This window comes from Podarcis muralis, chromosome 2 (genome assembly GCF_964188315.1).
Source record: "Podarcis muralis chromosome 2, rPodMur119.hap1.1, whole genome shotgun sequence".
In the NCBI taxonomy this organism is placed as follows: domain Eukaryota; kingdom Metazoa; phylum Chordata; class Lepidosauria; order Squamata; family Lacertidae; genus Podarcis; species Podarcis muralis.
The window spans coordinates 8,658,305-8,685,964 of record NC_135656.1 but is presented as its reverse complement, the minus strand read 5'-3'; the positions used below and the strand labels follow the sequence as shown (position 1 = coordinate 8,685,964).

The following is a 27,660-nucleotide window of genomic DNA, read 5'->3' as shown; positions in this document are numbered from 1 at the left end:
ACTTTTCCCAGTCTTCTTCCACCGACTCTTCTCCCTGGTCTCGGATCTTGCCAGTCTTTTCCACCAATTCAATCTAGTCCATCGACTTCATCTGCCATTATCCAACACTTCAATGCTTTTAAGAGACAGCCATTCTCTCAGCCAGCAAAAAGCAGATGATTCACAACAAAGTTTAGGTGTCTGGCAGGGCAGGTCCACCTCCTTCTTTAACATCCGTCAATATCTTAAGTTTTACTCGAGGCTTCCTGCCCTGCCAAACAAATCCAGGAACATCCCTCTGCCACCTCCTGAAACAATCCCTCCCATCCAAAACTTGCACTTTTTGACACAAAAGCAACATCCCCGGCAACACAGCAACCCTCATCCCCACCACAACAGCACGGCCCAACCATAGCAACTTCAGATTTGCCCATATTTCCCAATCCCCCTTCTCTTCAATCCAACATCCTTCACAGTTACCCTTAAGTAAATTCACATTTTTGGCGGTCCTACTGACCCCCAAAAATCTCTCTTTCTCAGCCGATGTTGATCCTGTCTCCTCCTGAAGCTCTGTCAAACTTTCCTTTCCCAGTTCTGGTGGGGTTCTGATCCTCCAATTCATCTGTTTTTCTTTAAGCTCCATCATAGCAAATGTCAGCTTATATTCGTCAAGTTGCTTTTGAATGTGTGGGGCTCTCTCACACTCCAATTGTATTGTTTTACATTCAGCAGCAAAGGTTTTCTCCCTGACTTCATCCGCAGTTTGCCGTATTAAAGTAGATTCCTGTGTCAATTTCTGGGTGGTTTCTGTGTTGGTATTCACCTTTTGTCCCTACTGGCTTTCTCATATATGGCCAGCCCACCCATAAGGGTGGGTGACTGCCTCAGGTGGCCCACACAAGGGGTGAGGTGACTGTCTCAGGTGGCAGAATCCCAATATGGCACTTTATTGTCAGCCATGTTCCTGATGTAGATCGTTGCTCACCTCTTCTCCCCCAGCAGGGAAGGGGAGACACCATTTTGTGGCTCGCCTCAGGTACCACATTGGCCCTGGTCAGTGGACTGCCAACTCCCGCCAGTGTTCCAGAGACTCTGGAAGAGGCAGGTCCCCCCAAAAAATGTGGAGGGCCTCCCCCCCCCCCCCCCGCGATATACAGAAAAGTTGTTTGTGATGGGTCACAAGCAGTGCTGGTTGTGGGAGCCTCCTACCATCCAGACTCTGAGGTTGGTAGTTCAAAGAAAGAATTAAAATCAACTGTAAGCTGAAAAGAGATTAAAAGGCATTCTGCGTGTGTGGATAAGCTTGCATATAAACAAAAATGTTTTAAGCAGGTGCTGAAAAGAGTAAAGGGGAAGGCAGGGAGTTCCAAAGTGTAGTCAATAGGCAGGGAGTTCCAAAGTGAAGCCATTGCCATGCTAAGATGTTGATTTCTTAAAACTGTGGGACACATATTGTATGGCACCTGTAACAGTGCCACTTGAAGCAGTCAGGTGGGCACATATGGGGCTTGGCGATCCTGCAAATAAGCTTGCAAGTCTTTTAAGGGTTGTATATCAGAATAGTAACAGCTTGAACTTGACCCAGGAGCAAATTGGCAAACAACGTAGATCTCTGAGCAGAGGTGTTAGATGTGCCAGTAACCGTGCTGCAGCATTCTGCACCGACTGCAGTTTCAAGATCAAGCGCAAGGGAAGCCCCCATAGTCATACAGTCTTGAAATCACTAATGCCTGTACTACTTGCGTCAAGATATAGATATAGACAGTTTTTCCATTATTTCGTATCAGCTAATCCAAAATCAATGCAGTACTTTCTTCTGTTCTTTTCCCGCTTTCCCCTCTGTGTTCCAAACTGTAGTACAAATTACAGGCTTTATTTGAATTGCATACTCAACTATTAGCCTAAGATTAAGAGAAAGTAATATTAGTCACTTTTCACATATGAAAATCACTACTGTATCACGAAAAAATAGCCATGTTCAAATATATAAAAGGATGTCACATAGAGGAGGGAGAAAGGTTGTTTTCTGCTGCTCCAGAGAAGCGGACACGGAGCAATGGATCCAAACTACAAGAAAGAAGATTCCACCTAAACATTAGGAAGAACTTACTGACAGTAAGAGCTGTTCGACAGTGGAATTTGCTGCCAAGGAGTGTGGTGGAGTCTCCTTCTTTGGAGGTCTTTAAGCAGAGGCTTGACAACCATATGTCAGGAGTGCTCTGATGGTGTTTCCTGCTTGGCAGGGGGTTGGACTCGATGGCCCTTGTGGTCTCTTCCAACTCTATGATTCTATGATTCTATGAAAAGTTTTCCTTGTGAAACAGAATCATGCTGGTTCAAGTGTACTAAACCTATTTCTAATTTTTTATTGGCCTGAACTCGCACAGCTTCAGCTGAACTAAGAAACACATGACTTGCTTTTCTAGTTACAGCTATATCACTTTTGTAATACATTACATGCAGACCAAAAAATTATTTCTGTTTGATTTGACAAGTTGATATATTATAAATTCTCCAAGGAGCCCAGAGCAGCACATGTAGGGTTCATCTTCTTACAACAACCTTGTGAAGTAGGCCACTCAGAATCTTTTCATGCTTAGGGGGCAGTCCTAGTTCATCCGTGTTTGCAGTGATAAATGCACAATGGGACAGGGAGACATATTTAAGTGGACACATTCTAAGAGTCCCTTAGTTTAGAGATAGACATCTCTCCTAGGCATTTTTAATGTCTGTCACAGCAAACACTGATCAAACATTCTGTCCAGACTGCCGTATAATCTATGAAATCATGTAATTTGGAGGTAGTGAACATGGTGCCCTCCAGATGTTCTGGACTACTATTCCCATCAGTTCCAACCAGCATGGCCAAAGATCAGGGGTGATGGGAGTTGTAGTATATGTTTGCTACCCAGTTCTCAATGGGCAGGGATTTGAATCTGGATTTTCTGCCCAACCTCAAAATTCTTCCCAATACATAGAAGGGGGTATATATGAAGTACAGTATTGGACATTGTGTGAGGAAGGCTAGTTGATTATCTTGGAGTTCATATCTCATTTTTTCCTCTACAATAGGACAAAACAGACATTTAAGGCACCAAATGTGCTTCCCCACTTTCCTATTCCCCTTAACCCTTACAGGGCATCTTTATGTGAGTTCTAGTTTGAACAACCAAAACCAACTTTTAGGTTTCTCCCAGGATAGCATGGGAACATGGCCTAGGTAAAAGCTTAATGACTACGTAACCATTCCAAATTTGTGCAGTGAAAACCCATAGCAGCCCTGATTCCATGTTGTTTGATGCTTTCTCTTCTGAGATTGAAAGTACTTGATTTGTACTTGCTGTATGGAAACCAACAGATTAGTGAGGTAAGCAGCCTACCCACGTGCGTGCCTTCTTGTCAGGAATGAAACAGTGCGTCAGCATAGAATGTGCACCAAACAAGAATCCAGGGTATTTAGCCAAAAGAAAAGGAAAAGGGTTGTTTACTTTTGGACAGCTCATACATTGTTAACAGTCTGTGGTTTAAAAAGAAAGATAAATATTACTGAGTCAATTCCGAAAAGTCGGGGGGGGGGGGAATAGACCATTGGATTTATTCCATATTATCCCCCTCCCAAGGGACGCGGGTGGCGCTGTGGGTTAAACCATAGAGCCTAGGACTTGCTGATCAGAAGGTCAGCAGTTCGAATCCCTGCAACGGGGTGAGCTCCCGTTACTCGGTCCCTGCTCCTGCCCACCTAGCAGTTCGGAAGCACGTCAAAGTGCAAGTAGATAAATAGGTACCGTTCCGGCGGAAGGTAAACGGCGTTTCCATGTGCTGCTCTGGTTCGCCAGATTAGTCTTGCTGGCCACATGACTCGGAAGCTGTACGCCGGCTCCCTCAGCCAATAAAGCGAGATGAGCGCCGCAACCCCAGAGTCGTCCACGACTGGACCTAATGGTCAGGGGGCCCTTTACCTTATCCTCCTCCCGAATCCCAATATAGTCCCCTTCTTGCTCACCCCCACAGCAACTGCACAGGCTTGGGGTTGGTACGTATTTTCCAGAGCAATGCTTCTCACAGCAGTGCAGGAGTAATAATAATAATAATAATAAATTTATGCCACCATCTAGTTAAGAATGGGGTGATAATGGAGATGTGAAAACAATGGAGATTTAAATATATTCTGCTATCGAAGAAAGCCTATGGAGGCTTAGATAAGGCTCTTCATAGTCTCCTATCTGACTACTCATCAGATCCTCAACTCCTGAGGATCCATGCCATGGCTATAGGACTTTGGTAGCAACTAGTTTTCCGGGGGAGCCACGTTTGAGAAGCCAAGTGAGGGCTAGCAGAGGGTCTGCCAACACCTAACAGCCCTTGCCCGCAGTTGTCACATGCTTTGCATAGATCCCAGGTTTAGTAATCACGGGCTTCATCTAGCTATTCACTCAGTCCCTGTCAGTTCAGACTCCATGTGCGTATATGTGAAATTAAGATTTATTTTTGCCCCAAAATGCATCATTTTACACTTATTTACATTTAATTGTGTTTGTCATTTTACTTCCCATTCACTCGGTTTGTGGGGGTCTATTTTTGTTTTAACGACCCTGAACAATTTAGTATCTTCGGCAAATGAAGGCTGTGAATGAAAATGAATATATATATATTTAAATTAGTTTTTTAAAAATTGCACTGTAGATGCAGATATAGTCCAGGGTTACAGTACTCAATATTGCTGAGCTGGAGAGTGGCTTGCAACAGCTCTGCAATGTTGTTTGGTGTCTTTAACAAACAAAAACAAAGGAGAGGGCCTGTAATTGCACAGAAAACACAAATAAAGGCAATGGGATTCATAAACAGTATATGGTATGGCTGTGTACATATTAGCAGTTAAACATGCAGAGAGGTTGTTTCCTTCTAGTACGCTCCAAGTTGCATTTTACCTTGCTGTGTGCACCAGAGAGGAGGTGGGGATGTCGTCACTGGATGCGCATTAGCTGATGTGTTTCCTTGAGCCTGCAAACCACCAACCAGAAGCTGTCATCTGCACATGTGCAACAGCTGTCTTAAATGTACACACCTCAGCTTAACTGCTAAGTGACTGTGACTTATGTTTTCAGTTTGGATGGAGCCTGGTTTGAGGGGGTAATGCATCAAGCTGCAGGATAGATATGGATTATGGCCATAGCTGTCAACCTTCCCTTTTTTTTGCGGGAAATTCCCTTATTCCAGCGCCATTTCCCTCTGCTTCCCGCAGCTATCCCGGATTGTTAGATATCCCATAGACTGTCCCCGGGACAGGTGAGGCTGCTGATCCCTTATTTTCAAGGCTGCTGATCCCTTATTTTCAAATCTGAAAGTTGATAGATATGATTATGGCTAAAGTCAAATGTACTAGATTTCAAACAGCAGTGGTGTGAGTGCACCAGAGCCTGTGTAAACGATCATGTGTGCACAGGATGTTTTTGACAGAAAGAGCAATACAATATTGTGTCTGTGGTTCTGGTGTTTTTATTCACATGTCAGAATAGGCAGGGGGTGTCACACCCTTCATATCACCACTGAATCAGATCAGGACTGTGGAACTCTCTGTGCCATTTTCCCAACAAAGATAGCTCCCCTCATCCAGCTGCTGAAACAGCATGAGTGATGGAAATGTTCCCCCAGAATGGATAATTGCATATAAGTGAAAGAGTACCCAATCACCTACTCTGGATGATTACCTAAATCAAGTATAGGAGGTAGCCTGTCTGTATGGTTAAACCATGGGTAGGCAAACTAAGGCCCGGGGGCCGGATCCAGCCCAATCACCTTCTAAATCCAGCCCAGCGATAGTCTGGGAATCAGCGTGTTTTTACATGAGTAGAATGTGTGCTTTTATTTAAAATGCATCTCTGGGCTATTTGTGGGGCATAGGAATTCATTCATACATTTTTTTCAAAATATAGTCCAGCCCCCCACAAGGTCTGAGGGACAGTGGACCGGCCCCCTGCTGAAAAAGTTTGGGTTAAACTGACAAATATGATTTCAGAGAGTGATAGAGAAGGCAGGATTATGATCATTTTGTTGAAAATTTACTTATACTTTTATTATATATAAATTACAGGAAAATATAAGCCCACATGTGTTGCTGGGAGTGCTTTGAGATTACATATCCGATTAAATTTAATGTAGTTTTGGGAGTAAATACTACCTAGGTTTTGTAAATATATTTTCTGTTATTGCTGTATTGGTTTGTTAATGATAATTGTATTCTTTTTATTATTCTCTCATTTTATTTAGTAGTTATTCTATTTTTTGCTGTTTTTCTAGCAAAAGAGATGCCGGAACTCACCATGAACACCTCTCTTGTTCTTGTACAATGCAATGACGCCCACCTGAGAGGTGCCAGAACTGAGTTCTGGTGAGTTCCGGCTAGAAAAAAAGCTCTGGTTATTCTGATTATTAAGATATTAATGTGGTACTACTGCCACATGATGTTGAAAATGTCATTGTGATATCACTGATGCAGAATGCTAAAAAAATTAAATAAATAAATAAATATGCCAGTTCAGTTTCCCCCTCAAAATCTACTCCCATCCCCACCTCAATGCTGCCAGACAAGAGAATGCAGATGTGCTGTGCTTTTACTCGCTAACAGCATAACATGAATATCCAAAGTCCAAATGAAATCTCTGTGGCTTAGAATGAAGGCACATCTGAGAGAAGGGGAAATAATACTTTAATATTTTACCTAGACTTCCAAAAATACCTAATACTGGTCTTTTATTAACTTTATTTGAGCTTAAATACATGTACTCTGTTTACCCACACAGCTGTTCTGAAATGGGCCGGACTGAAACTGTGACTCAGAATAGGAATCTGAATATTCCACACATAGTTGTATAAAAGGAAGGAATTCTGGAGAGCACTAAGCGAGGAACAGAAACAAAACAATGGTGAGACATTTTATATCATAATGGCAAGAGCTGTAGAGTTCAAATAAAGGCACCTTACAGCATACTCCTATAGTACAACTTATAAATTGCACAAGTTATAAATTGCAGCAGATAATGTGACGAACAGCATCAGATTTTTGCACAAAAACATGTGTTACAACTAAGGATGGGGAGAAATTTGATTCAGTTCTCAGTTAAACACAAACCTATCAAAAGTTGTGCTTCCCAAAACAATATGTGAAGCGAAACATAGCCATCCTTTGAAATCCACAGTTTTCTTAATTTTGCAGCCAAGTAATGTGCGCTGCTCTGGTTCACCAGAAGCGGCTTAGTCATGCTGGCCACATGACCCAGAAACTGTACGCCGGCTCCCTCGGCCAGTAAAGCGAGATGAGCGCCGCAACCCCAGAGTCGGCCATGACTGGACCTAATGGTCAGGGGTCCCTTTACCTTTACCTAATGTGTATGGAAGTTCATATACTGGATAAAAGTATGCATAAAACGATATATATTAGTAAAAACAAGATACAAAAATGCATTCTATTAGGGGAACTTGCTCTGTGAAAAAAACATGCATATTAGGAGAAAGTCCATGAAAAAAACTGATTAATTTTCATGAGAACTTTTTAAAAAATCACAGATTAATGTGGAACTGTGAAGAGCTGAATTTACTAATGGAAAAATGAGAAACTGAGAGAACCTGAAACTGACAGATTCACACCTCCCTAGTTACAACATTGCCACACACAGACATGTCGCTATTGTGATATCTCTGAGTGTGCAACATTTCTGGTTCTTCCACTGTAACTGTCTAAATAGTCCACAGTTGGTCAATCATTTCCTGCCAGCCGGCCATTCCTTTGAGAGGGAAATTGCATGTGCACTGGGACTATATTTCTTAGTATTCTGTGGTACAGAAGGAGGACACATAGGACAGGGATTTCTTAGTCATGAAGGCAGAGCTGTGGGACCTCCTATAAGAAGGCCAACTGACTCCATCTCTGTAGGCCTGCTGCTGCCTGGCTACTTGGTATAGTACCTGAGGGAAAATCTGTTTAGTGGATAGTCTTTATTCACATTTCTGCTGAGGTGTCCCCCCCCCCCTTTTAAAAAAATATATTGATGGTGCTTAATCAGGGTTGACTCAACATCTGGAAACCTTGGGCAGCTTCCAGAACCCAATCCACTGGCAGGGCCCACTACTGATGTCTGTCTTGGGTGATCCTTAATTTCCTCTCCGGTCCAGCATTCTGAGTTGTGCTTGGCAGCTGTATTGAGTCACTATTTTAATTTCCCATAGTGCCCTTGGCAGAGCATCAATTTAGCCTCCCAATGCTTCCTGCAGCCTTCGTATCACAGCCAGACAAGCCAATCAGTGCTCACTACTAGAAAAAGGAACCTATCAGGGTACATTAACTGCTGGGGGGGGGGTCCTTTTAAGACAGGAAAGTGGAGTATATTTATTATAATTAATAAAATTCAATTGGCAAGAAAGTGGCTTTTTGAAAGCAGTTTTTTGCAAGCTGCCACACAAATACTACTGATAATATTGTTAGTGCCAGTTTAGAACTACTACCAGTCTTAAAAAAACAACAACCCAACAACATGAATGTGGGACTTTCTGAAAAGATATAACTGGCCAATTTGGGCCAGAGAAGAGAAGAAATTTGGGGATATGTCTCTTCATGTCCAAATGGTGCAGCTCAAAAATTGTTTCACAGTTCAGTTACACAATTTCCCACAAATTGTAAAGATTCAGGTCAAAGAATCCATATTATATGTAGATGGTTGTATTTCATAGGGTGATACGTTGTATATAATTTATATGGCTTCATACCAGACATCTAACAAAGCTTCTCTCCTACTTCTCTTTCAACTCCTACTTCTTTTTGGGCTCAACATTAAAGGGAGCAATTAAGAGGGATTATTTAATTAGTGTGACCTAATATTTTATGAAGTCAGATCAATTAGGTTTTATCTTTGTTGAAAGACATAAAAGCCCAAAAATGTGCTGATCAGGACAACTAACACACAGGCATCAGCAAATACTGCAAGTGTTTTAAAGCATAAGCACACGTGCTGGGTCTGTGCCCTGAGCCCAAAGAAAAGGGATAAGCTCTGGTCAGTTCACATGACCATGTTGCATATGAAAGCTATGGGGAACAGTGGTACCTGAATGGGAGAGCATCTTCAGGTAGGGCTGAGAGTGACTCCTGCCTGTAAACCCAGATAGGCGCAACTAGTCAGTGTACACAATACTGAGTTAGATACAGCAAGCTATCTAACAAACAAATGCTGGCTCCTTCGGCCTGAAAGTGAGATGAGTGCCATACCTCATAGTTGCTTTTGACTGAACTTAACTGTCCAGGGGTCCTTTACCTTTCACCTTAGATAGAGCAATGGCCTGACTCAGGATAACACAGCTTCCTCTGTTCCAGTGGTGGGGCCCAGGGTTAAGAGGCTGAAGTTCATTGTTTTCTGGAAAACCTTCAAAATTTGGGTTCAGTCAAGAGGTGATGAGTTAAACTTGCAATAAAATTTGGATCCTTGATGAAGTCTTTGTGCTTTGCAACTCCAGTTCAAGGCAATTTCTCCACAGGAACAATAGTAGTAGAAATCATATCACAATATATGAGAAGGAGCCTTGGGAATCTCTGCCTCCCAAAATCATTTACATGCAGATCCTAACCATATTTACAACGAAATAAGTCCCCCTGGTTTCAAATAGGGCTTCATTTGAAGGCAGCAGGGCATATCTAGAACTAGTATAAAATGCACATTTGGGCAATGGTATTATCAAGAGAATCAAAATGTTACAAAATAGTGTGCAAGCTTTGGAGTTCCCCAGAACTCTTAATCAGACAAGGAATTAAAAATGCAAATGGCGTGTTTGTAGGGGGAGGAGGAAACTGTTGGTGTCATTCAGATCATCATTGTCTGATAAAACTCTTCAGGTGGTGTGTGGGGAGGAGTTAGCAAACATTCAAACAGAGTCTTTTCAGATGCTTGATTCAAATTGCACCCTGGCTTTCTGAGAAGGAGAAAGCACAGTATGAAAGATTTCCCAATCTCTGCAAATAGAACAGCCAGCAATTACGCCGTTCTGGCTCCTTAAATATAGTGTTTATTCCTGCCCTTAAGATACCTTGATTACTTCCATTCCAGTGTCACAACAACTGGACATTGGACTGGTCTCAACAACCCTGAGAATTTCAGTCAATACATTTGGTTCCTGAAAATGGCTTCGGTGTGGATCAGCCACAGAGGAAATTCATGTTGGGTATAGCAGAGTGGTTAATGAGACAACCCACACACCATTCAAGCTTGCAAATAAGCTAGACTGGCTGCATTGAGACCAATGAGATGTACACTTCAATTTCCAAGGTCTGCGTCATACCATATGGAAATAACCAGAGCTTGCACTAAGGGCCACAGCTTGAGAATTTCAGCTGAAGCCATTTTGAATACCAGAGCCTCACCTTGAAGTTTGTGAATCACAGACTAAGGCTGATGTTTTAGTTTGGACTATATTAAACCACTGCTCATTTCCACCAGGTGCTCTGTGTGGCCCCCTGCAAGCCCCTGCTCATATATGACCTTGAATTAATAATGCTTTATTAAGAGGTCTCCCATGTTCTTTAAATTTTATTCCACTAAAGTTTTTGCTAGAAGGCCCATTGGGCTGAAGCTGCAGTTAAATCTTGTTGTTGCCTGTCAGTCTACCACAGGAATGTGAATTGTCTTTTGGCACAGTATAGGAAAGGATGCATATCAAGTGTTAGAGCTGCGTTGTGGACAGTTGTTGGCTTGGAGGCTAACTGATGTTTTGACAAAAGTCATAGGCGCAATGAATGGAGAATTCTACAATTCTGCAATTGCACCCTTAAATGCAATCACAGGTAGATTCCAAAACTGAAACTACTTCGTGGGGCAGGTTTTAGAAGAAGAAGAAATGTCCTCCTTCTCTGTTTGCAAGGAGGAGAACTTGACAAGACTAGAGCGGAGCAGAATATCTTCCAGGTGTTCAGCTTTAGCTTCTGCCATTCCCAACGAGCACGACTAACGGTCAGAAAAGGGAGCTGGGGTACATTCAGTGACATATGGCAGGCACCCTGGTTGGCTCTCCCTGATCTACAGTGAGCAAAATGTCAATCAATATATTAAGAGGCAGTGAAGTTCGTCCCAGTCTCCTGCTTTTGCATGGCCCCCCAATTGACCTTGGGAGTTGCCAAACTGAGCTGATTTTATTATGTGGGAAATTTCATTGCATGTCTCTGATTTCTCTGGTAGAAATTCAAAAGGCAAACCTCTGAAGTCTGCTGCTTCTTCCTCCAGGGCATCATCTGCCATTCTTATGGAAGATCTAGTTATGTTCTTTTTTTTCCCATCTGGCCACCATAAATTCAGTGAATTCTATAGCCAAAGTTCAGGACAAATGAAAAGTTGGCTGAAATATCACCATCAATTTAGTACAAATATTTACTATGCAGTAAATCCACCTGTCTCTCAACACGTTGGTCATTGATTCATTCAACAAGGCTAGGGTGTGTTCTGCCTATCGCTTAATATGCTGCTGGTAATCCTACCAATGTGCAATTCATTCTTGATTCATTCATGCTTAGTGAATGTTGCAAAACCCACCAGTTGTTTCAAACAATAAAAAGAATATGTAAACAAGATGTGTAAAGATCCAAATAAATCAGAGGGTTTATTTATTTATAGAGGGGAACTATCCAGTTTTTCCACAGCAGCTTACACGTTGAACAAAACACTGCAGTGCAATATATTACAAAGCAGGGCATCCATCCAGCCAAATAAAAAAGCAGCACATCTTTAACTCTCTGTGCTACAAATGGAAAAATAATGTGGGAACTCAAACCACATAATATCAGCTATTGGTAAATCAACGCATTGCTCTACTAAGAGCAATGGTCCTAAAAGTGACTAAACTGAACGGAATGCAGTGAAGTTGCTACAGGTTCGCGGAAAATGTTTTGCCAAATGTTGGGAGATCTCCCAGGGGCTGGATGAGTCTCCCCCACCCTGATGAGTTTTTCCCTGATGCAGAAGATTCTGTTGCAGAGCGTAACAACTTTCGTCTTACATACAAGTAGTTGGGCAGAACATCCATTTCAAAGGCAGCATCCTCAGTGCAAGGGAATGAGCTATGGCCAGCAAAAATACATGGAGTTCCCTGTCACTTTAAAGATCAAACACATTTATATTTTAGTAAAGGCTTTCATGAGCTAGAGTTAAATGGGAAACTTACAGACAGATGCGTAGCCTTCCATGCAATCTGGAACTCTGGTTGGGCAGGGTTCCAAATAACTTGGAAGTCCATGCACATAGAACTCCACATATGAAGTTTCCCTTCCTCAGACATGGCCATCAGAGGGCCAGGAAGACAACTAACATTGGGGGCAGGGCAAACAGTGTGGCCCCCGCTTGCATTTCTGCACATGGAAACTTTTAAACTCCTATATAAGCCATGAAGGGCAGAGGCGGAGAAGGGTGGGTGTGGTGGGTCTGTTCGCCCCAGATGCCATCCCTGGGGGGGTGACATAATCACGCTGCCCTCTGATGCCCACTGTGGGCGGCACACTCCCCAGGAGGCTCGTGGCGGGTGACACCCCCCCTGGGAGGCACACAGCGGCTGGCGCACCCCCCCGGGACACGCACCCAGCCCCCCTGGAACGCTTGCCCCACCCCCATGGGCAGTTTGCTTCACCCCCTGGGTGCATGCCGCTCCAGGTGCCACAGCAGCTAGCTCTGCCTCTGATGAAGGAGACTCTGGTTTGTCACTAAAAGCCGGTGTGGTGCAGCTTGTTAAGGGTGCTAGGAACTGTGAATCTCAGGGGCAAACGACACCTCCCAGAATTCTTTGGAAGAAGTTATGTGCTCTGTATGGAATGTACATAGCAAAGAGAGCAAACCCAACACCCTGAACTTTGCATGCTGGAGGGGGTTAGGATATGGCAAAGTTGCTCCTCCTCTGACCTTGGTCAGCCTCTGGCGGTGATGTGGAGACTGTCACTGCAGAGGTCTCTGCTGTGCCCATGAGAAGTGCAGAACATGGACACCTTCCACAGGCAGCAGTCAATACACGCTCTGGAAACAGGGCAATACAGGTGTGGGGCATGTGAGAAGCAGAGCCAGCCATGGACATGCTGGATCCTTAGCTACCCCATCCCCCCTGAGCTGAACTGCCACAGCAAAAGAGAAGCTACAACACCCCCTCCATCCCCCCCCCCCCCCCCGGCTGGCACAAGCTTACAGAGCTTTGGATACATTCGTTGATCTGTTGGTTTGCTACTCCCTGGTAAAAGTTTGGATTGCTCTTTGTAGCCATCTGCTTCTGGGTACAGCCAGGGCTTTCTGGTCAGAAAGTGCCTCTCCCCAGTAGTTTATTCCTCCACTGATGGGGCAGCAGGCAATCTGTACAAAAAGCAAAAGCACACCGTAATTCAGACAGAGGTAATGTGGGGGCAGGAGATGCCGGCTGTTTAAAATTGTAGATGCAAATGCACCTGAGTAAACTTAATAAAAGTTAATCCAAGGCTCGCTGCTTTTAATGACCGTGTGGCAAACATAATTGTAACATTAGGAAATCGACGTTATTTGGAGGAATGTTAGAAACATTTTATGTGATTCAGGGGTAGCTAGGTGGGCACCAACAAGTTGTCTTCTTTAATCTCACAGCTATCCCACGTCACATCGCAAGGCATCTTTGCGGGAGGAGCAAGATCTTTCTGAGTCAAGATCTTTGGTTGTTGGGCCATTTCTTCAGGTGGGCTACACTGAATGGTAGGTAGAGGGCTGAGGCCTACAACCACCACCCAAGCCCCTGCTAAATCCCCGTCTTGTTACTTAAAAGGAGTGTGTGAGTGGGGTGAGAGCCACTCTAAACAAAGGAAACTTTTAATTTTTTTATAATAACAAAAATGACCCTGAGTTCACATGATTATTTTTTTTAAAGGAATCATTTTCATCTGATTCATGTTAGAGCAAATGTGGGGAATCTTTGGTCTTCCAGAAGCTGGTAAACTACAACTCCCATCATCCCTAGCCAATGGCCATGCTTGTTTGGGATGATAGGAGTTATAGTTCAGAAGCATCTGAAGGGCCAAGCATCCCTCCTGCCTGTGTTAATGGATACACATTTTCTAGATCTTCTATCTCTTTCTGTAAGATGTGTAATATCTTTTGACCCTTCCTGGCCCTCAGGAGATATTTGCCCCATCTCCTTCCATGTGGAGACAGACGGTGAACCCAAAGGAAGAGATAAAATCTGAAATAAGTGTAGAAGAGGCAGCAACACAGATGAGCCATCTTTACCAGGCTCGACAACTTTAATTTGCCTGGAGGAAAATGTTTTGCTAAATGTTTTAAAATTGACTTAATGGGAGCAGATCAGGAAAAGAACTTGTTATGAAATTTTGATCTCTTGTTTAAAGCCAATTTTAAAGTCCTGAACTCTGCAGTCAGCTGGAATGAAGAATACTGATGAGTGTGACACACAGACTTTGTGAGAAGTCTTCCTGAAAACATTTCAGGGCACCAGAGAGCCAAGGTCAGCCTTTCCAACAACTGGGCAACTTTAGCCAGTGAAAATTCCTTGGAAAGAGTGCTGCTGTAGATGGGAGTTAGGGTTTACAGATTGCAATCCTTCTGGCTCCCACTCATTTAAACTTTTATATTAATGATTTGGTGCCGTATTTAGCGAATGCAAACTCTGCCTCTCCTGTAATTAGGAACAGAAAGATCTCAATCTTGATGCATGCAGATGATTTAGTGTTCCTCTCTCTTTCCTGATCGGGCCTTAGAAATCTCTTGGAAGTGTTCAGTACATACTGTAAATGGGAAAACCTATCAATAAATTACTCTAAGACCAAGATTATGATTTTTGGCAAACACAGTCCTATGTATAAATGGTGTTTAGGACAGCAAGTTATAGAACAACCTCACTGATTTAGATACCTGGGTGTGTTGTTGTTGTTTAGTCGTTTAGTCGTATCCAACTCTTCATGACCCCATGGACCAGAGCACGCCAGGCACTCCTGTCTTCCACTGCCTCCCGCAGTTTAGTGAAACTCATGCTGGTAGTTTCGAGAACACTATCCAACCATCTTGTCCTCTGTCGTCCCCTTCTCCTTGTGCCCTCTATCTTTCCCAACATCAGGGTCTTTTCCAGGGAGTCTTCTCTTCTCATGAGGTGGCCAGAGTATTGGAGTCTCAGCTTCAGGATCTGTCCTTCCAGTGAGCACTCAGGGCCGATTTCCTTAAGAATGGATAGGTTTGATCTTCTTGCAGTCCATGGGACTCTCAAGAGTCTCCTCCAGCACCATAATTCCAAAGCATCCATTCTTTAGCAAAACCCTCTGTTGGAAGTGTTATATGAAGGCAGTGAAAGTCAGAGCACAGAAAAACATAGGGGCATTGATGAAGTTCTGTTACAATAAGGGAGGGCAGCTGATTGAGCTTGCCCTAAAGATATTTGGTAGCAAAGTGCTTACTCAAATGCTCTATGGTGTTGAAATCTGTGGTTCTGATTCGAAGTCCATTAATGTTTTGGAAACTGTGCAGATTTTTTTTGAAAGCTATACTCTCTACCATCAGGAATAGCAGCTCTTTTTCATACAGAATCTGGGTGACCATCAGTTAAGGCAAGAGCTAACTGCACTTGATTAAAATATATTAAAAGTATTGCTACTATGCCAGCTGAGTGTTTTCCTGTACTGTGCTATATGGAATTGAGTAATAACCAACTCTGGAAAACAGCTTGTTGAGATGTTTTAGGCTATTATTATTATCCAAAACTGAGCACTGCTTTGAGTTTGAATAAGTGTCAACTAAGGGATTGACTCTTCTGGATAGAATCTATTCTCTTTTGCTCCTTTTTTCATGCTTATCCAGAATTGTGATGTGGTACTAGAAATTCTCCAATACGGGTTGTGTGATGACAGCCTGACATTTCTATGTATGTAAGAAGATGTAGAAAAATGATCTCCATAAAAATAATGTCCAAAAAGAAAAAAAGGAAAACAGACAATAGCTTTTTCAGAGAATTGGAAGCTTCTCAGAAGAACTGCTATTGTTCTCTGTACACAAGTCCATCTTTCCTGCTCTATCGCATGGAATCCCATCAAGTACATTTTATTCCACTCTGGGCATTCTTTAGAAAAAGCCTAATTGACATGTACATACACATCTTAAGCATGAGTCACAGGCTTCAATATGTTCAGAGTTTAAGTGTGCAGTTTGAAAGAAAATTCAGAGTTGGGGGGAGAATTGTGCAGTTGGAAAGCTGATAGTGTGTCGTTTGAATTAGACACATTAGACCTATGTGTTTAGTAAGCACTTAAATGACAGGCAATGTGAGGGGAAGCATGTTGTTGTTGTTATGGGCATCCATCTGTATCTAGAGGCAATGGAGTCTGCCTCCAGGGGTGAAGTCAGATGACTGCACTAGCAGTACCAAAGTGACTTCCCTGGGGGCACAAGCCTGGGCAGTGTGTGTAGGTCCTGGGCTGCCCAGAGGACAAGACCCCCTCTTGTCCTCCCTGATGTGGTCCAAAGGAAAGCAGAACAAGATGTTTAGCACAGCTCGGCTGCAGGAGTTGCAGGAAGGAGGTGCACAAGGCACCATCTAACCTTCTTAGGGACTCCAGATTTGTGTACGGTTTACTCTTTAGCCTTTTCTCCTCCTGAAGATACCCCACAAGACAGTGGAGGTTTAAGATCAAAGTTGTCCTCCTAGAAGGGCTACCTTCCCAGGTTGATGAACCTCATTTGCCTCTCACTTCCCTCTATGGCATGTGCAGAAACTGCCTTCTTGACCCCAAAGCCATAGCTACGGGGGGGGGGGGTAGCCAGGTTTTTTGCCCCGAGTGAAGCCTCCAGAGGGGCACCATTGAGACTCCCAGCCTGTGTGTGTGTGTGTGTGTGCGCAAATATGCATGGAGGGCTGCCTAACTGGGTCTTTGACCTGGGTGAAATAAAGCCTAGTTTCGCCCCTGCTTGACTCACTATTGATCTCGTATGCTCAGTGTGCCAGAGCCTACCTTCACATGCAGGGGAAGTCCCTTACTCACTGAGGGTTTGAGACCCTTCGGCTATCCTCACCTGGTTTAGCCTGCTGGTCAAAGCCATTCCTGGGGTGTGGCCGCTGTTGCATGCTGATACCTTCTAGGAGCCACAGGTGAGAGCTGAGTGCAGGGTGGGGACCAAAGATAGACAAACTACCCCCGCGAGGTACTACCCCTCTCCCAACACCCATACACCCCAGGGAAGCATGTACACAGATTATATAAGAGTATAATGTCCTCAATTTCTGAACTACGACAGATTCATAAATGAATTGTTGCTGTATAGTAGATAAGAACTATGGAGAAACACGTACTGAAAAGCAAGGAGCAAAGCATGCTTTCTTTTTCTCTTTCCTTTTTTAAGTGTGGGGCATCTGATGGGAATTTTGTGCAGTTGGCAAATCTGCTTTTTAAAAACCCTGCAATAATTAGTACATAAATGCAGGGGCTTGGCTTGTAAGTTGCCCGTCCATTTGGACCAATTCTCCCCTCCATCTATAGCCTCCAAAACGTTAGGGGGCTGCAGAAGGAATGGAGAGGCATGAAAGACCCGTTCTGTGCATTGGAATTCCATTCAGGGAAGGAAAGTTAGGATTCCAGCCAATGCCTGGATCTGTTGGGGAACTTGTTAATTTTGAACAGTAATAACATTAACATTAATCATACGAAACGATGAGCACTTATCCTGCTATCTGTACTCTCCCTTTCAGGAAAAGGAAAGTGGCTACAATTAGGAATTAGGACAGGGGTGAGAAAATTGGACTCTTCCCCCCCTTCCCCCCTCTGCTGCAGCAGTAATTTTTTCAATTATCAAAGCACCAAAAATGGCATTAAGGAGGGAGTTTTCTCCCACTGATCTTTGGAAAGGATGATCTTTGCAGTGTCCTAAACTTATCCTTCCATTTAAATCTGTGGCTGTAGGAACTGTTTACATACCCTGCAACGTTTCTCTGATAAAATTAGGGATGTCCTATTTAATAATAATAATAATAATAATAATAATAGTCATTATTATTTATTATTTATACCTGCCCATCTGATTGGGTTGCCCCAGCCACTCTGGGTGGCTTCTAACATATATAAAAACATAATAAAACAAACATTTCACAGCTTCCCTATACAGGGCTGCATTCAGATGTCTTCTAAAGGTTGTAAAGTTACCTATCTCCTTGGCTCAGGGGTCACATAACTCCATCCTCTCCAACATTTCTCTGATAAAAACAGGGACATCCTAAGGAAAAGTGGTGTAAAGTTGTGGGTGAACATATCAGACGACACAGCGATTCTTCAAACAGCTCTTCTTTATTCTGAGGCCAGAACTGAACTGAACTGAAGGGCTCAGTCAGCCTGCTTATATAGAGCTCCAGTACCTTGTTACTGTAACAACTTTCTAAAACTATCCAATCACTGAGCGTCACTTTTCGATCCTTCATTTGCATACAAACTATCCAATCACTGAATGTCACTTTCGATGCTTAATTTGCATAACTATTTACAGTATCCCCCTGCTGGCCCAGGGTGAGAACTTCAGTACATAACAAGTGGGACATTCCGGGATCAAATCAGAAACCAGGATGGCTTCTGTAAATCTGAGACTGTCCCTGGGGAAAAGGGACACTTGAGCAGAATGTTTCTTGGAACATTTTACCAGCACCATCTGCTCTCAGCCTACTTCTAAGTGTTCATTCACTGGCCACCAGCACTGTCAATCAGCACAAACAGGAAATGGTGAAGCAGGTATAGCATACACACACAGTTCTCCATCTTGCACTGTCTAGACATTTGTAGATCAATATTCTCATCCCTTTCTCAAAACTGCACGAGTGTACTTCATGCAAGGGTACCCTGGAGTAGGGCATTTAAGAGACCAGGAGGAGGCTGTGCACTCATAACTCTGAGTAGCTCCCTAAGGGCTTAGCCATACTTCCTCTTTTCCTGATGCTTTGCCCAAGGGAAAACTGCTCTTTAGTGCTCAGTTGGAGCAAACAGCAATTTGGGGGTTTTCCAAATTCATGTTTTCTTCTGTTTATCACAAGAGAGTGGGTTTCCCTTGGGAAAGGAGTGGGGCAAGGGGGAAAAACCTCTCAGACCCATGCTTTCTAGGCATGGGAGAAGTGGAAATGTAGATGATCCCTAAGTTAGGTCCCATATGTGGTGTATCTAGGCTCTGTGCATTGTTCCTTTAAGGAAAACCTGGCTTTGAGAGTTGCTCCTTCCCCTCTTTCCTGCAACTCGGAGAAGCTCTGATGCAGGCCTGTGTTCGGAGCTCAAGAAGGCTGTTAAACAGACGCCTGTGCTCAAGAACTTACTTAGTGCTTAGTTCAGTTATATACACACACAATGATATTGGACCCAATCCTTTTTTTGTTTTTTGTTTAAATGGTCTGGTACTTGATAAAAGTGATGTGGGTGTAGTCAAAGATTCAACAGACAACACATACCTTCCTGAGTTGCTGCATTCACCGCCCCCAATCTTGTATAAATGCAAGTCCCTATGCTTCCAAAAATTATGCGCTGAGGAAGAAAATCCGTTGGACATATTATATATGAATGGTTAGATCCAGATCAGTTTTACTCTGAGGACAGACGTTTCAAGTCAATGAGTTCATCTCTAGAGTGAAAGCATCCCCAAGCCAACATTTATTTCTTTTCATGAATTACTTCTCATAAAACATCTTGAAGCAATTTCACAATGAAAACAATTACACAATTTTGTATAGAGACACAATGGCAGCAATTAAGAAAGCACTTTAAAATGTAAAAACAACTTCAAATCCTAAAAGTGACGTTGCCACAGATTGTAAACCTGGATTCTTAATTATTGACACACACACACTAACAAAATAGATAAAGTTTGAAGCAACCTCAGTATAGTGATCCCCCATGTTCAAAGAAATGAAGCCATGATTTCAGCTCCTCTCCTGATGTCAGCTACTTCTATCACCTCAATAGATTTATGACACTGCAATTAACTTCCTCCCCAGATCAAGTGTGGAGACTGGAAAAGTGACATGTAACAACAGCACCTTGTTCTAAATTGCATAGATGGCCTAATGCCGAGGCTCGTGAGTCACTCTTGACAGATGTGAATTTTCTTCCGGCATAGACCGATAGCGAAATGATGCGATAGAATCTTAGATAATATTCCTGAGAAATTTTTCAGCACGGCCCTGTGATGTAAGGGCCAACCTGTTCTAGGGAAATGTAGCCCATGCTCCCATATTCTCTCTGAGTACAAAATCAACTTAGGGTGGGGGATTTTGAGGAGGTTGAGCAACACTTAAGGCAGTTCCTTCCCAACTGGTCTTCCACTTTAGCTCACAACTTCTTCTTGAGGCTGTGCTTGGTTAAAACAAAACAAACAAACCAAAACGGTGGGATGCATGCAACATCTGTTTGCTTCTTCCTTAATGATTCTTCCCATCTTGCATCTGGAGACAAGAAATGCCATGCTGCATTAGAAAGTTGAGTCTGGGAAGACACATGTTCAAGAGCTGGAAACACACACACACACTCTCTCTCTCTCTAACTTGCCTCACAGTGTTGATGTGAGGTTAAAAGGAAAGGTCTATGGAGCCAGTGTGGTGTAGTGGTTAAGAGCAGTAGACTCGTAATCTGGTGAACCGGGTTCACTTCCCCGCTCCTCCACATGCAGCTGCTGGGTGACCTTGGGCCAGTCACACTTCTCTGAAGTCTCTCAGCCCCACTCACCTCACAGAGTGTTTGTTGTGGGGGAGGAAGGGAAAGGAGAATGTTAGCTGCTTTGAGACTCCTTCGGGTAGTGATAAAGCGGGATATCAAATCCAAACTCTTCTTCTTCTCTTATTGCGACATTTATAATATTGCATTATACATTTAATTATCAGTGCATTGATTATTCATCCAGGCCAGCACCAACACCCTTCAGCAACTTCCTTTAGGGCAAGGCCCACAGCTGTTGCCCATACTGTGCACCTGGTCTGGGAGCCACCTGCTATTTTTAGTTCTGCTGTAGCCTGTGATGGGACCGTGGGAAAATGTTGTAGGAAATCAAAATGGCAGTCAGTGTATTTGCAGTGCTGCTGTCACTCCCCACCAGGTTAGCCCACTGTGACCTCACCGCTGTAAGAGCAGGGCCGCAAGATGTAACTGCCCTTTGTCTTTAACTCAGCTGCACAAATGTTAGCGGCTATGTCTCATTTCTGTCTTTTTTGTTGCCCGTATGGGCCAACACTGGGTTTTGATACAGAGCTTCAGCCATGTTACTCTTCTTGGGTACAGAATCCATAGGTACCAGCCCTAATATCGGTATTAGCTGTAATCTTGAAATAGCAAACAAACAGTGGTCCATGAAGCCTGACAGACAGGCACAGACCAATTTCTAAACAACCGAGAAACATGTTTTTCGCCCTGTTACAGTCAGAAAATCTAAAGAGTTTGTGATCAGACTTGGTTGTTCTTCTTTTAAATTACTTTTAAGGACTCATGAAGAAGGAATCATGCTTTTCTAGAGGGGACAATGTTCTCAAACATGCAGGAAGATGGTACTGCACATTAGATCTATTTTCTATTGCTGAATGTTACCTCTCCAAGTTGATTGGGATAATATTGCTTGTTATGTAGGTGGGTTATATTGGTGTTATGTTGCAGCATGATGTTTGATAATGATCCTACAGTTATACAGCCACCATTATTAAGTGGCACTTGCAGGAAATTTAACAGTTAATTTAAGAGAAACTCTGTACGGGAGTTATTCTGCCCACTCTAGGCATTCAGAGGTGAATGAGGACAGCACCGGGGTCCAAATAAGTTGGGGTTGTGTCTGTTTTGCAGGAAAACTAACAAAACAAACACTTTTGTGTCCTAGACTGAGCTCTATAAAGGATTCTGCAAGCATGCATATAGATGTGTGTGTGTGTGTGCGTGCGTGTGTGCATATATATGCCCAATGCCATGGGCCCAATGTCATGGAATATACTGGCTAGTATTCCTGACATATATATTACTCCTCTTCTCCCATGGCTAAAGCACTTTGAAAACTGTTTTTGAAATATTCCCTTCTCTGTTTTTGGAACAGGAAGGATGGATTTGGTAAGAGAACACCCTCCAACATTTTTGTCCCCCAAATTGGGAGATCAGGAGGGGCACACCTTCCAGTCTGGTGCTCTGACGATTGTCAGCAGGGTTGTTCCAGACCACTGGACCAGAAGACGCTTTGGCGCAACCCTGTTAATGATCAACAGAGCGCTGGACCAAAAAACAAAGCATTCTGGGATTGGGATTGGCTTCTGTGATCCGGTATGTCCCACTAAAAACAGGACACTTAGGGGGTACATAAGGGTTGCTGGGAATTATAAGTCTAGAGCAGGGTGCACAACCTACAGCCCTCCAGATGTCTCTGTACTACAACTTCTGTCACCCCTGATCACTGTCTTTGCTGGCTGGGACTGATGGGAGTTGTTGTCCAGAAACATCTGGAGGGCTGCAGGTTGTGCACTCCTGGTCTCGAGAGATAAACCATGGTGCCCAGAATTCTTTAAGGGAAGGAATGTGCTTCAAATGTATTGTCTGCCCACAGCCTAAGGCTCACACAATTTACCTGTCCTTAAGTGTGAGCAGCTGCAGACAGACATAAGATGAATGTGCATTGCCCCACAAACCTGGCACTTTCAATAGGGACTACTGCAGTAAGTGAGAAGTCATTAGAGATTTCAGCAGGAGGAAACAAGTACCGGTAGTTCAGCTGGTTTTAAACTTAAGTCATTTAACTTATTAGCATGCCAAACCCCCCCCCCCCCAGTCTTACTTACTATGAGGTCAAATGGACACTTTGTTGTTGTTGTTTAGTCGTGTCCGACTCTTCGTGACCCCATGGACCAGAGCACGCCAGGCACTTTAGGCAGCAGATTTGGGGCGACCTTTAAAAAGCAGCCAATTGGCAGCTATGTGACACAAAATGAAACTGTACCATAAAACAGACGCATGGTATGCAGGGCAACTACAGTCATACCTTGGATTGAATGTGCTTCGGGACGAGCGCGTTCAAGTTGCGCTCCGCGGCAACCCGGAAGTAACGGAGCAAGTTACTTCCGGGTTTCGCCACTTGTGCATGCGCAGACCCTCAAAATAACGTCACGCGCATGCGCAGAAGCGGTGAAGAGTGACGCACGCGTTCGCAGACATGCCATCGCTGGTTACGTTTGCTTCTAGATGCGAACAGGGCTCTGGAACGGATCCTGTTCGCATCTAGAGGTACCACTGTATACATCATGAAGTGGGTTGGGGAGAAATCAATGTGGGAGCTGCCATTTTCTTCATAATGTACCCATTATGAGCCAGTGTGGTGTAGTGGTTAAGAGCGGTAGACTCGTAATCTGGTGAACCGGGTTCGCGACTCCGCTCCTCCACATGCAGCTGCTGGGTGACCTTGGGCTAGTCACACTTCTCTGAAGTCTCTCAGCCCCACTCACCTCACAGAGTGTTTGTTGTGGGGGAGGAAGGGAAAGGAGAATGTTAGCCGCTTTGAGACTCCTTAAAAGGGAGTGAAAGGCGGGATATCAAATCCAAACTCTTCTTCATCTGCTCTTTGGCGCTGTGTCTTTTATCCCTTGGGGAAATCATTTACATTTCTGTCTCAGGGCAACAAAATGTCTTGGGCCAGCCTTGGTTGAACTACTTACCAAATACCCCTGGTGTCTTTGCACTCATTTACCACAGCCTGATGAGTTCTGCAAAGGCAGCATGGAGACTAAGGAGGAGCAAGCTGACGGGCTGTAAGTAAAAAGACAGGCAGATGGGGACTGGCTGAAAGCAGACTAAAGACTAAATAGGCAGAGGTGCCCATTTGTGCCCAAAGCATGCGCTGTACGTCATGCTTGTGTAACATCATGCGTCTGACGCGTGTGTGTGATGTCATGCACAGGATGCGCATCTCATGTGCAATGTCACATCATCGGGAGGAAGTTGAGTGCAGAGGAGGAGCTGGTCACTGAAGCTGCGCTACACTTGGCTCTGTGCTCAGCCTCCTCCACTCCCTCAACATTGAGGGGCCCAGCCCCCTCCTGGCAGATATGGGGGGCACTGAAGACACCTCAGCCTCATAGAGTTGGCACCCCTGCTGGTGGGGCAGTTGTCCATTCACCCAAATGGACCAGCCTCCACTCCCTGCATGCATTTCTTATTTCTCCATGGTAAAAAGGATAGCAATTTACAGATCAATTATGTGCACATTTGAATAGAGCATGCCTTCAAGTAGACATTATACAAGGGTTTTAGCCATGCACAAGGACATTGCTGGATAATGTTATGGTATGTTAAGCATTGTATAGCATCTCCATTTAATGAACTTTTCAAATTCTGCATTTTGAGGATTTAAATATGGCACCTGGCAAATCCAAGGAGCTGGGAGCAGCCCAGGAAACTTTAGCACCCTCCACTATCCAAATAAGACCTCAAAAGGCTTGTGATATTTGATTGATTGATTGATTGATTGAATTTATATACCGCCCTATACCCAAGGGTTTCAGTTTGAAGATGGAAAAAAGTTGGTTTATGGAAAAGTATGAGAGTTGAATATTATTATGCAGTAAGAATTTTGCATATGTTTTTAAAGCTGATAGATGGAGAATCAAAAGTATTTTCTTTTTCTTTCCTTTATTTTAGTCTTCATGTTAAAAAAAACCTTGATATTTGATGTTGACTTCAGAATATAGTTTTCTTTGTTTTTCTTTGCTGTAATAAAAATAGCTTTACAGACAAATGAGACCTTAAAAGGTGGGAGGCATTTTTCACTCAGCTCCAGTTTTAATTCCTCTTCCAGCTAAATGCAGAAACACATCTCTCAAGGGTGCAAACCTGGAAGCAACTTTACTCTGTGTGCATAGTATTTGTAGCTTTACTGTTTATTTAACACGAAAGCTGAAAATTCAGGAAAGGGGGAAAGCTTTTAGGGTGACTTTGGGTTTTTTTAGGCTCAGTGCTCAGCTCCAGCACTGCCACCGCCACCATCGTATATAGATTATATACTTCCAAAATGCAGGCATCTGTATGCATATCACTCTTATTGGTTCTGAATCCAACATGCAATTGCCTCGTTGCTTTTGTGGATTGAGTAAAATACCAGCCTTAGAATCACTCCAGCCAGGAGATAGTCCACAGAGATCAAATCAAAAGCAGGTTTTGCCAAATAAATAGACCCACAGGACAGTTGAAAAAGTTCAGATTGGACTAATGGGCTGACTACCCACACCTCTTGCAAGGATTACAAAAATCTCAGCTGGGATTGGGATTTTGTCTGTTGAAAATCTAAGTTATTTATTTACATTGAACACCCTATGCAAATAATACTATGTAAATTCTGCCACAATTATCAGTTCTATATGTGTGTGCACGCGCTTGCACATGCTTCTGCGCCTACGGGTTTTGGATGAGGCCCAGGCTATTTGGATAGGCAAGTTGGGACTTCAATCCTGCAGATAGTACTGGGCAATATTCCTAGATTAGTTTTGGTATGGAGTGCACAAGGTATTTGAAAATTATTATTGGTCTACAGAAAACTGTACAAGGAAAAACACACTTGAGACTCATTTGACCTATGATTATTGGACAAGCATGTCTGGATACCACAAATCACTCTGGAGCCTCCAGATGACCTATTTATTCAGCATTCATTCCATACCCTCCAAGTGTCCCTATTTTCATCGGAGAAACGTTGGAGGGCATGTCATCCTGATTTGCTTGCCAAAAGTTTGTGCAGATACTATATTATATCTGCTATTTATTGAGCGTTGGCTGGGATTTCTTTGTGGGGAGATTATACAACAATGCACATTAGTCCTGATGTACTTGTGCAATGTTTATGTATCTTCCTGTCCATCATTTATTCATCCCACATGCTTTTAGTGCATTGCCCCATCTCTAACTGCATGAAGTCGGTTTCTATTCAAAATCAGATTTATTGTACTAGGGTGACAGAGCACTTTAATCCACCCTAATTGTGCAAACCTAAATTTCCCCATATGCACCTGAAACCCTCCTGCAAAAAACTGATAGTCTGAAGGCAGCCTCTGGTTTCTGTTGGTGTCTGAAGAAAGAGTCTGTGTAACTACTTCAAGGCCTAATTTGGAAAAAAGGAGAGTATTTGGCTGGTGTCAGGCAAATACCAATTTCTTTTACTTGCACCATCTAAAAGAATAATGTGGCCGGTATCACATTCAGTCAGCTTTGCTATCTCAGTAGATCTAAAAGTCATTTGGACGTATCTGAAAAGGAATGAAACAACTCACCAATGTTAACACCCTGTGATATGAATGGCCGGACTTCAGCTGTGCCCTTATTCAAAACCAAAACTTGGCAGGTATAAAGCTGCAGAAGCACTTTGAAGTCCCATCACCAGGCACTTTCAGTAGTTGGCTTGTAAGCAGCTGTGATAAGCAACCAGTATTATTCCACTGCCTGAGATAGCACTGTGGACCCTGAACAGATCGATAGAAACCAACAGCACAGCAATGGATAAGCAGCAACAGTGTTGTGCCAACACAGATCAGAAGCTTAGTGAGGGCTTTATATACTGCGGCAGATACACGTGTGTGTGCTCAGTTGCCCTCCCTGAGGAAGAACAACACACGGTTCTAGAGAAAGCACTTTGTTTCTGTTGCATGCAAATGCTGATGCCAATCGTTTGCCCAGCACAGGGATACATGAATCAGCTTTCTTTTTCTCAGTTTCTCATTTTCCAATCTTAAGTTCAGTTCTCCATATCCGTTTGATAATTATGTTTTTATTAGGTAAAGGTAAAGGGACCCCTGACCATTAGGTCCAGTCGTGGCTGACTCTGGGGTTGCGGCGCTCATCTCGCTTTATTGGCCGAGGGAGCCGGTGTACAGCTTCCGGGTCACGTGGCCAGCATGACTAAGACGCTTCTGGCGAACCAGAGCAACGCACAGAAACGCCGTTTACCTTCCCGCTGGAGCGGTACCTATTTATCTACTCGCACTTTGATGTGCTTTCAAACTGCTAGGTTGGCAGGAGCAGGGACCGAGCAACGGGAGCTCACCCCATCACGGGGATTCGAACCGCCGACCTTCTGATCAGCAAGTCCTAGGCTCTGTGGTTTAACCCACAGTGCCACCCGCATCCCATGTTTTTTATTAGTTTTTATTAAAGTTTTTTTGTGTTACAAAACGAACAGATAAACAGGGAAAGGCACACCGATTGCCTCCACTTTCAATTCATAGTCTTATTCACAGCATTTAATACACACATTCCTGCATGCAGTTTTGCCTAACATAAACATTTTGGTAAGCATTTCCCCCCCAATATTATGATTTTTGTGTGTGTTATTCTTCACTAATATGTGGAATTTTTTTTGCACACTTTACACTGGTATATCTGTTTGACTGGAGGGCTGCATTGCAGAATTCAGAGAAGTGTGACTTTTAAAGGTTCACATATTGAAACAGTTCATGTATTGTTTTGAGATGTGCAAGTTAGGTAGATCCGTCTTTGAATGAGAAGTGAATGAAATTTCTCCCCTGCCCCTGACCTGCTGCCAGTAGTGCAGCTAGATAATTTTAGACTCTGGACTGAATGGTCTTATGGGGGAGGCCCTCTTCAGGTGTTAATGTGGATTACTTCACTTTCTTCAAAAAGTGCTAGATTTGGGGCCCATTCTTCATGTTCCCTGGATATCTGCC

General features: G+C 43.5%; 1 long non-coding RNA gene across 1 annotated transcript; it reads right to left on the bottom strand.

Annotated features, from left to right (window-relative positions):
* Window positions 1-20,367: 20,367 nt before the first annotated feature.
* On the bottom strand, window positions 20,368-27,460 carry LOC144326867 (uncharacterized). Its single transcript, XR_013391744.1, has 4 exons — window positions 26,251-27,460; window positions 23,647-23,737; window positions 22,777-22,908; window positions 20,368-20,418 (listed from the first exon to the last, which is right to left on the bottom strand). It is a non-coding gene; the product is annotated as an uncharacterized LOC144326867 (long non-coding RNA).
* Window positions 27,461-27,660: the final 200 nt, after the last annotated feature.